Raw genomic sequence first — 12044 nt, forward strand, 5'->3', positions numbered from 1 at the left:
TGGGGTGTCAGAAAAATCATCATAGAAGGGTTTAGGGGCTGACCGTGAAAAAGGATAGGTTGGTCAGCAAACGAAGAGAGGAGATTACTCAAATATTTGTTAAATGAATTTCGAGGAGATGTCAGAGTTAAAATACAGGGCACGGGGTGGATGTTCATTAAAGGCAAATAATTGAATATAACTGGACTAGTTCATGGTCAAACTCAACCTACTGTCAAATTCTAAAGAAATGTAAATCTCCCAACTATAAAACTGACAAGGTAACTGAAAGCCCAGGGCACGCGGGTGAAGGTTCGCAAAACGTCCTAAAGACCTTCACCCATAACATTTTTCTCTCCAGAACCCCTGTTTACTCAGACAGCTGGTTTCTCTCAAATCTTTTTCTTAAACTTTACTCCTACCCCTCTACCCCCCCCCCCAAATAACGAGTTCTATGGGTCTCTTTTCATCTTCCAGTCACTATGGATTTCACCTCCAGTCTTCTCAATCTATTCAAATCAACCTCTTTCTCCCTTTTCTCTATTTATTATTTTGAGGAGAAGGGAGTCCCATTTACATGAAAACGTTACCCAGTCACAACCTCGAACCTTGGAGGATCCTCCTGGGAAGGCAGCACAGCCTGAACACACATATACAATAAATAATATTTTGTTCTTCTGCAACAGCAGTATTTATTGTTACCTCTAAGCCAGGCAGTACTCTGGCACTTTATATGCTGTTAGCGCGCCTCCTGATAAGCATTATCTTCATTTGACAGTTGGAGAAATTTGCCCAATACCTCAATACTTGAACATGGCACAATCTAGTCTGACTCCATGGCTAGAGAAATAGGAAAAGCCAAATTATTCAGGCCTTTGTATGTCAACTTTAAGTTTGAGCTCTCAAAAAAAAAAAAAAAACAAAACCCAAAACTGGTTAGCTTTTTAGGGATTTTAAGCAGGGGAATAGCATGATTAAATTTGCCTTTTTAGAAAATGCACACACTCATGCTTTAGAAAAGTAGGTATTAAAAATAGATTACTATAATAGAGAACTACACCAAGCATAAAGAATGTGCAGTAATTCAGGTAAGGTGATGAAAGCATGAAACAAATTGGTAAGAGTGAAGCTGGAAATGACTTAGGAGTTGTTTAAAAATGAGTTCAACCTTGCCATATTGAGTTGAAGATCTTGCTTATTCAGAAAGAGTCAGATGGTTTATATTTTGGTTATTTGGTAGTGAACCTTAGGAGACAGAGAATTGGGTGTCAGGTAGATTCAGGAGTTATCATTAGACAGTAATTAATGTCCCAGAAGTGGCTTATTCCCCAAAGAAGAGTATGTAGAGTGAGAAATTAAGAAGGTCCAGTACAGAACAAACCTTTGAAAATAATATTTAAAAGATTCATACAGAAAGGCTGGCCAGCATACTATTATTATCAGAAACTTATGCCAAATATTGTACCATTATACTTGTGAAGTATCTTATCACTAGATCCAGAATTTAAAAGTACTTTATCGGTGGCTTAACCCCAGGGATGAGTGTGAAAATGGAGAATGTCCCTTCCTTAAAAACAAACGCTATATATATCAAAACTAATATTTAGCCCTATTTTTAAGGAATTACAATATGAAAGAGAAAAAAATGATAGAATATAAGATTACAATACATTGTGAAAATACAAGAATTGGAATTATATAAGATCCCAGTATCATATATAAAAGGAAGTCATTCATTCTATCTGGAGGAAATAGAAATCAGGTGATCAGGAAATCTTTCTGGATGAGGTAACATCTGAACCAGGTTTTAAAGAGTGTATATAAGTTGGCCAATTGGCCAAGAGAAAAAATACATTATACATTGAGAAAAAATACATTATAGGTAATAATAATAATTATTATTATAACTATTATTTATTGGAAGCTTACCATGTGTTAGGCACTGTTCCAAGCACATTTCAAGAGCTATGTGATTTAATCGTCACAACAACTCTATGAGGTACTGTCCCTATTTTACAGATGAGGAAAATGAGGCACAGGAAGGGATTGCTCCACTAATAAGTAGAGTTAAAGAAAGTGGGATGTATAAATACAACATGATATTTGAGAATCACTGGAGCAGAGTGACAGGAAACATGGTGGCAAATGAGGCTAAGGCTAGGCTACAACACAAAGAGCAAAATCAGAAACTTGGGACTATGCATGCTAGCCAATGGATTGTGTGTGAAGGATTGAAAACCATAAAGACATTATCACACTTAACTACCATAATGTGCAATCGACCAGGGTCCCAAAGATTTCACCCATCTTTCCAACGTCACCTCTTCCTGCATTGCCAAGTTCACTCTTCATTCTAACCAGCACCATCCGTTAACAGTCCTCTATCCTCCCTCATGACTCTGTGTCTTTCACTGTTACACACTTTCAGAACTCATTTCCATTTTATCCGCCTGGGTAACTTCTTCACTCTGTCAAGAACTGGTTTAAATTTTATCTCTTCTTAGCACAAGGGTTTTATTTCACTTGCCACAGAATCCAGGGCCAGGACATTACACTGAACTTGACCTCTAAATAAAATGTATCATGCACTTCTGCGTGACTGGAGGCCACGTCCACTATAGCACGGCCATCAAGTCGTACCTGGGACGCTGCAGCCAAAACAAACCACAGATACTTTCCCACAGCCTTACTGCTGACAACTCTAAGTATCATTTACACTCATTACTGCCCCAAATCACGCTAATAATGATGCCCATTGCTAGATCTTGTTATTAATAATTCGGCAATTTTAACAGCCATTTCAGAAGCCACCGCCCCTTCCCCTCCACCCCGCAGCCCGTCTTCTCAAGGAGGTGTCCCTTTCTCTCCTTTCTGATTTTCTATAATAAACCTCAAGGGATCAGCAACGTACTAAGGCAACTGCGAATCCGGGAGGAGATGCTTCATCAATTCCTCCAGTGACCCGGTTGACGACGGCAGGAGGGCGACCGCTACCCGCCCGGATTCAGGAGGGAAGCGCAAGCCTTGACGTATCATTTAGGATTTCCTTTAAACTCACAAATAACAGTAAATTATATTAAAACTGGCTTAAATAAGGGGTTTACTGGCTTACATAATGGAAAGGTTCAGAGATAGTCTTCGAGAGCCACGACGGTTTTCGGCGACACTCTCGCGCCTCCAGCTCTGCACTGACCTCCTCTGGCAGGACTGAGCTTCCCTCAGGAATACAAGATGGCCACCAGCTGTGACGCGGGCACGTGCTTCCCCCTTCAGGGCTGGAGGTCCCACAGCCAATCAGGTCTGGAGCTGGGCGGTTGCAAGCTAGCCCTGTCCAATCCTGTGTCCTGGAGAATGCTGATTGGCTCAGGCCTGGGTTACCTGAACAAATCCCTGTAAAGGAGAGTGCTCTGATTAGTGTTGCCCAATCAGGACTCATCTCTGAGCCACAGGCGTGGCCAAGCCCTCCAAACAGAAGAACCACTTCATAATGGAATGAGGCAGGGAAGATGTTGGGAGGATTTCTGGTGCCACAGCTGGCAGCAACAGTAGCATGAGCGTCCAGAGACTTACAGGGGGATTTTACTTGGGGGGGGGGGGACTATTATTACATTATCTTGAATTAAATGTGATAAAATATGTAGTGCCTATCAATTATATCCATACATAATAAATAACTTAATGAAAAATGATGTATTTTTGTTCAAATATTACTGAGATCGAACTCAATACACCAACTCAAGTATGTAACTCAGCTACTGAATTTACTAGGTAATACTGTGTAGTTCTACAAATTAACACTTCTTAATTTCCCTCTTGGTGTAAAGATTCCAAATAATACCCAATTTGCCTTGAATAGCAAAAACTTTCTGATAAATGGGTGTCTTTTCAACTTTTTCCAATGACACATGTTTACTAACACTCCACTTTGACTATGTGGTTCAGTCTAGTTCTAAGAATGAATATGAGTTTTAGTAGAAATGTATGTAACTGTATTAGCCTTAGTACGTAATCCTTGTCCTGGTGTCTTCATTAAATAACAGCAATAGTATTACAACATGAAATGCAGATTAGTAGTACTATACAAAATAAAATCTCACTAGTTATATTTTACAAATGCATCAACAGACCTACAATTATTAATTTCACTCAATTCTCCTTGCAGTGATACTGATGTATCTAGTGCAAGCATTAGTACTAGTTCAGTCTACATCTTTTGTTTTTTCTTCTCTGAAGATTTGTATTTTATGTTTTCACAATAATCTAGAATATAATTTCCTACACTCCACATTGGTTGAGCCAGGCCTAGGATTATTTTGGATGAGTGACACAGCTGCCTGGCTAATCATCTCCAAAATCTGGCAATTCTCACAACAGCTCCATCACAAATGAAAATAACGAACTGGCTGAGCACCCATCGCTCAGTGGTTAGGGCACCCGCCACATGCACTGGGGCTGGTGGGCTCAAACCCAGACCTAGGCCTGCTAAAACAAAAAAATAGCCAGGCGTTGTGGTGGGCACCTATAGTTCTCAGCTACTCAGGAGGCTGAGGCAAGAGAATCTCTTGAGCTCAAGAGTTTGAGGTTGCTGTAAGTTATGACACAACGACACTCTACCGAGGGCAACAAAGTGAGACTCTGTCTCAATAAAAAGTAAAAAAAATACCAACTATGTAAGTCAATGTCTTCTTCACACATTTTACTTGCCTCTCCCTAGGTCTCAGTATTTTTCTACTTCCTCTAAATCTTTCTTCTTTTTTTCTCAGAGGCAATTTCCTTCTACTATTTCTGATCTGTGGTTATCAGTGATTTAGTCAGATTTCTCTTAAGTAATCAGGAAAAAAATCAGGCAAGAGTTGCCAAGGAAACCAGAGCCAATAGCTGCAATTGAAGGAAGCAATTTCTTTGAGACAAATGAAACACAGATTGATTAGGAGAGAGAGGGGAAAAAGATGCCAGAGCATCAGAAGAGGCTAAGTCAATGAGATGAAGAGGAAATATAAAAAGAGTGACAGCCATCAATAAAATGGTGTTCAGATCACCAACACCAAAGCTTGGAACCAGAGAATTAGGACAGGCACAGGGTCCAAGGAAAAACTTCCTCTTGGCCCTCTGAAGTTTCACTGAAAAATCAACTCACAAAAGGCAGATTAATTGGAGAAAGGAATACCAAACTCATTAACACGTACACAGGAAGAACAGCAGAATGATAACCCCAGCTCCTCAGTGGGTCGCAGAACTATGTACTATCCTGAAGTTACAGAAAGAATGGGGCCTCAGAGCATGGCCAAAATCAGGTGATGGTGGTAAATCAGGTTATAGTGGCAAGACATGTTATGAGAGAGGAGGCTTGGCTAGCAAAGGTAGTCTTGCTAGATGGATAAAATCTCACAGCAGCAATCCCCAGAGAGAATAGACCATAACTGTTTCTTTTGGATCTTCCCGGTGTCAGACTCTCAGTTAATCTTTCCTATTATAGATCCAGACAGGGCCAGGCCTCACTGCATCTGTGCAGATTCACACACCCCCACTCCCCACCCCCCGCCTGCTGTACAGGAGCACAGCTGTATGCTGGCTCCCTGACAGCTATCTTAAAAGAAACATATTTGGGCATAAAATATGTTGATTTTCTTCATAGGGAGAGGAATGGGTTTTTCAGTGAAAGAAGAGATTAAGACACAACTGGTAAATTATGTAAGAGATTAAATGATATAGATGGATAGGGTCAGCAAATGTATCCACAGATTCCTGGATCTGCTTTATGTTAAATTACTTTATTTCTCAGAATGCATTCTGTATCCATTAACCTAAATATTCTTTACAAACATCAGATTCAAAATGTCCAAAATGGAACTTCTCTTCATCAACAACCCCACTGACCAAATCCATATTTCACTTTGATTATCTTTAACTCCTCCATCCCCCCCAAACCCATACTCAACCAGTCACCAACTCTCGACCTGTCTACCTCTTGCATAGCTCTAAAATTAAACCATTTCCCTCAGTTTTCCACTGCCTGCACTTGGGTTTAGGCCACTATCACTTGAAATTACCTCCAACTATTGTGTCTCTGGCTCCCATTTCCCACCCATGCACATCACCCACCCTTTGCCTCACTGCACATCACCCACCCTTTGAACTGCCAGATTTATCAAATAACATATTCATCAAGTAAAATACTGCATGGATATTTGCAAAATTTGCAGTATTGCCCCATGTAATATTTGGAATGTATTTACATGAAAAAAGTATTTGTTATCTGAAATTCATATTTAACTGGGCATCCTATATTTCATCTGGCAACCTTACTCACCCTTTGACCATTTGTTTGGCTTGTTTAGAGTTACACAGGTAGTTAAAGTAAAAAGCCAAATGTGTAGGAATAATAGCACCAAATTCAGAATAGTGGTTTAAATGGAGCATGGAGGAGAAAAATACCATCAGTTAGGAGTACGTAAGGAAATTCCATATGTGTGTTTGTATTATACGTGTATTATTAGTGTGTGCTTTTCGTTTTGCTTTGTTTTTGGAGGCAGAGTCTCAAGTTTGGAGTACTGTGGCCTGAACATAGCTCACTGTGATCTCAAATTCCTGGGCTCAAGCAATCCTCCCACCTCAGCCTCCTGAATAACTGGGACTACAAGTGTGTGCTTCCGCATCTAGCTAATTCTTTTATTTTTTATTTTTTGTGGGGTTTTTTTTTGGCCAGGGTTGGGTTTGAACCCGCCACCTCTAGCATATGGGACCAGCGCTCTACCCCTTTGAGCCACAGGTGCCGCCCTAATTCTTTTATTTTTTGTAGAGACAAGATCTCACTATGTTACCCAGACTGTTCTTGAACTACTGGCCTCAAGGGAATCCTCCCATCTTGGCCTCCCAAAGTGCTAGAATTATAAGCATGAGGTACCACATCTTGCCTAATTTTTGTTTTTTAGGCTTTTCCTTTTTTTTTTTTAAAGAGTATGTATGTTTTATTTCTTAAGCTTAGTGATGTATATGTAGATTTTAAAATACTTCTATGCTTTCTCTAGGTCTCAAATATTTATTACATATTTTTTAAAAATGTAATGGCTCTCTAGATAAAGTACAAAGAATCTAATATGGATTACAAACATCATGGTCTTGCTAACCCTGCTTACTTCTCTAATATTGCACTTGCAGTTTGTAAACCATAGTTCGGTTATGCTTACCATTTTCACTCAAAAGACCCCAACTCTTTGTCCATACTATTTCCTCTCTCTAGTACTCACCCTGCTCTTTCTCTTGTCATTGAGTCTCAGCTTAATGGCCATTATTTTCAGGAAAACTCTGGCACCTTATGTCTAGGTTAAGTGCTTCTGTGTTTCCAGAACATCCATTACTTTCCCTACCACTTGTCACTTATTCGCAGACTGTAATTGCTGACTGACCTTTCTCTATCTCCCACTGCAATATAAACTCCAAAGAGTTGACAGATTCTGTGTCTTACTCACCCGAACATCCTTGGCCCCTGACCACTGCCTTGCACTAACACGCCTTCAACAAACACTAACTTAACAACCTTGAGGTGTGATTTTATAATTTGTATTTAGATGGAATCATTAACTCATAGCACTCCATAGTATATAGATTAGAAATCATTTCTTGGAATACAGTTCTTTTTCTGTCTTCCTAGTACAAAGGTTGGTTTTAATATAATCTGTCACCTTAACAACATCTTACTTCAACTTTTAGGATTACCACATTGTAAGTGTTTATCACACTCTACTTTTGCAGTTTCCAAAATAGTATCATCTGGGTCATTTTGAGGCATTATCATGAATAGAGAAATTCTATTAAAATTTTTATAAAAATAAAGCAAATGGTCATACAATTACTGAGGACCCTGAATTGCTAAAATTTAAACCTTTTGTGGGTCCTTCGTTGTTGTGATCATTTGGCCCAGGGAATGCCAGGAGCTACAGTTTGGAGAACACTGACAGTCAAGCGTGTTACACGGAGGCACTTACTAACTTACTAATGGGTGTACTGGAGTCCGGGAGCTGGTCCTCAGTGTGACAAGTAAAGAAATCAAATTTTGTCAGTACACTCAAAATAAGTCTATTTTTCCAGGGATGGGCTTGAGATTAACAAGAATAAAAGACTAATGATCTCATATTTCTAATCTAAAATTAATGGTAGAGTGGACTAGAATTACGCATCAGCACATTCCTGTAGACAAACCACAAGGAAAGCCAAGTAAGCAGAAGGTGGCTGGGTGAGCCTCAGTCAGAGTAAGCGGAATCAGCTGTTTGATTCTCATGGTTAATGGCACTGTGTTTTGAGGGCTTGACGTGCCTTGTTCCTCAGGAGTGAAGAGTCAGTCTGTGAGGCAGACGAGGACTCACAGGACTGGAGGGGCGCCAGCAGCCTCCTCGCCCCACACTGGGCAGGATGGTCAGTGCCAACTCATGCCTCCAAGACTCCTTTCTCTTCACATTCCTGGGTAACACCCGTTCTCCAAGCTCATCTGCGAGTGCTCCTCACCTTTTTTCATTAGCTACACGAGAAAGTCGGAAAGTCAGCATGGCTAGCCCAGCCCCGTAGCTACTTTGCCTCTGGGGATTTTGTACATCTCTGTGATCCAATTCACTGTGCAATCATTTCAAATTTCACTTTCAAATCACCCTGCTTATTTTCCTTATGTTATGTTTTAAGAGAGTGCTTCACATTTTTATCTATGTACTGAAAACACATAAAATTACAACCAAGATTTTTTGGCTGGGGCTGGGCTTGAACCCTCCACCTCTGGCATATGGGGCCGGTGCCCTACTCCTTTGAGCCACAGGCGCCGCCCCAACCAAGATATTTTTTAACATTTCATCTTAGGAAGTAGGAATTGAAAATATTACTTAAAAATATCCACCAATTCAAATATTTACTAGACATTTTAAACTATCCATCTGCAAATGCATTTGTATTCATCGACACACACACACACACAGAGACATAATCTAGGACAATTATTTTATTTATTTATTTATTTTGAGACCGAGTCTCACTATGTTGCCCTTGGTAGAGTGCTGTGGCATCTCAGCTCACAGCAACCTCAGACTCTTGGGCTTAAGCAGTTCTCTTGCCTCAGCCTCCCAAGTAACTGGGACTATAGGAGCCCGCCACAGCCTCTGGCTATTTTGCTGCTATAGTTATCATTGCCATTTGGCAGGCCACGGTTGGATTGGAACCTGCCAGCTCCAGTGTGTGTACCTGGTGCCCTAGCTGCTGAGCTAAGGGCACCGAGCCTATTCTTTATTTTTAAAGCTTTTCTGATTAGGTGTTAGCCACAGATAGTATATATATTTAAAAAAAGAATAAGGAAAGGAAGAAGTAAGAGCAGGAAAAGGAAAAGAAACTCAATCATCCAGATCAGTGTTGAACAAAACATATTGCAACATGTATACAGTTTCATTTTGGTGAATAATTTTTAATCCCCATCTAATTTTCTAAAATTAATTAATTAATTTATTTATTTATTTTTGGTCTCACTGTGTTACCTATGCTGGAGTGCAGAAGCATCATCATGGTTCACTGCAACCTCAAATTTCTGGGCTCAAGCCATCCTCCTGCCTCAACCTCTCAAGTAGCTGAGTTATAGGCATGTGTCACCATGCCCAGTTTCTGCAACCTCAAATACCTTGTGATATCTGTTTGGTGGTCCAACGCTGGAATTAATCACTACAGCTTCATGAAACTTGGTCAGTCGATTACAGCAGGTGTCCACTGCAACCAACTGGATGAAATGATGAGGATGCTTATAATTAAGCAGCCAACGTGGTCAATAGAGATAGATCACTTGCAAGACAACCCTCAACCACATGTCACACAAACAATGCTGCTCCAATTACAGAAGCTGGACTTGGAAACTCTTTGTCATCCACTGTGTTCACCAGACCCTGTACTAATTGACTACTACTTCTTCCGGGCTTTGAACCACTTCTCCCAAGTGGTTCAATTCTCAAAAGCACCGTTCACGATTTCCTTACTGCTGGCTCTCCAGGTTTCTTTGCTGCTGTCATAAAACAAGCTTTCATTAAGATGGCAAAACTTGGATGGCACCTGTGGCTCAGTGAGTAGGGCGCCGGCCCCATATACAGAGGGTGGCGGGTTCGAACCCAGCCCTGGCTGAACTGCAACAAAAAAACAGCCGGGCATTGTGGCGGGTGCCTGTGGTCCCAGCTGCTCGGGAGGCTGAGGCAAAAGAATCGCCCAAGCCTAAGAGCTGGAGGTTGCTATGAGCTGTGTGATGCCACAGCACTCTACCAAGGGCGATAAAGTGAGACTCTGTCTCTACAAAAAAATAAATAAATAAAAAGATGGCAAAACTGTTGATAATGTAGGGACAAATTTTGATTGATTTACTGCTTGTTTGAGATGTAAACTATAGTTTTGATTTAAAATTAGACATTTCATATTTAATGACCTGATAAATCTATTTCTCAAATTTTACTTTCTACAATGCTGAATTATTTATTTCTCCTTTTCTGACCTTGCATATTTCCTTCACTGAATTTTATTGAGAATAAATTCATAACTTATATTTCAAGTGTTTTTACATTCACTTTCCCCTATGATTTTGGTTTTTTTTCCTTTTTTTTATTTTTATTAAATCATAGCTGTGTACATTAATATGATCATGGGGCACCATACACTTGGTTCATAGATCATTTGACACATTTTCATCACACTAGTTAACATAGCTTTCATAGCATTTTCTTAGTTATTTTGCTGAGACCTTTACATTCCACATTTACTAGGATTCACATATACCCTTGTAAGATGCACCGCAGGTGTAATCCCATTAATCCCCCTTCCTCCACCTACCTCTCCCCTCCCTCCCCTTCCTTTCCCCTTTCTCCCTATTCTTAGGTTGTAACTGGGTTATAGCTTCCATGTGAAGGTCCTACATTAGTCTCATAATAAAGGTGAGTACATTGGGTACTTTTTCTTCCATTCTTGAGACACTTTACTAAGAAGAATATGTTCCAGCTCCATCCATGTAAACATGAAAGAGGTAAAGTCTCCATCTTTCTTTAAGTCTGCATAATATTCCATGGTGTACATATAACACAATTTATTAATCCATTCGTGGATCTATGGGCACTTGGGCTTTTTCCATGACTTAGCAATTATGAATTGGGCTGCAATAAACATTCTGGTATAAATATCTTTGTTATGGTGTGATTTTTGGTCTTCTGGGTATATGCCCAGTAGAGGGATTACAGGATTGAATGGCAGATCTATTTTTAGATCTCTAAGAGTTCTCCATATCTCTTTCCAAAAGGAATGTATTAATTTGCATTCCCACCAGCAGTGCAAAAGTGTTCCCTTTTCTCCACATCCACGCCAACATCTCTGGTCTTGGGATTTTGTGATATAGGCTAGTCTCACTGGAGTTAGATGATATCTCAAAGTAGTTTTGATTTGCATTTCTCTGATGATTAAAGATGATGAGCATTTTTTCATATGTCTGAAGGCCGTGCACCTGTCTTCTTCAGAGAAGTTTCTCTTCAAGTCCCTTGCCCAGCCTGCAATGGGATCCCTTGTTCTTTTTTTGCTAATGCGTTTGAGTTCTCTGTGGATTCTGGTTATTAAACCTTTGTCGGAGACATAACCTGCAAATATCGTCTCCCATTCTGATCCCCTATGATTTTGTAAACAAATTGCATAGAGTATATATTCTTCATCTTTTTTATCCAACTAGTCCAGTATTCATCCCATAATAGATCCATAAATTTTGTGTTGTTAATGGTAGACTTTCTGATAGGTGGGTACTGGTATTTCACTGCAGTTCTCGTTTACAAGCTAAGGTTGAGTGATGTTTAACATACTGCTATTTAGATTTCTTCTGTGAATTGTCTGTTCAAGAGATTTTCCTGTTGGCTCTTATCCTGAGATTATAATAATTTCTCTTATTTTATTTATTTATTTAATTTTTTATTGTTGGGGATTCATTGAGGGTACAAGATGTGTCACACACTGAGACCCCACCTCCTCCCTCTTTCCTTCTCTCTGCTCTGTTATAATACTTTCTATAATAACTATATTATCTT

This window comes from Nycticebus coucang, chromosome 5 (assembly GCF_027406575.1).
Source record: "Nycticebus coucang isolate mNycCou1 chromosome 5, mNycCou1.pri, whole genome shotgun sequence".
Classification (NCBI taxonomy): domain Eukaryota; kingdom Metazoa; phylum Chordata; class Mammalia; order Primates; family Lorisidae; genus Nycticebus; species Nycticebus coucang.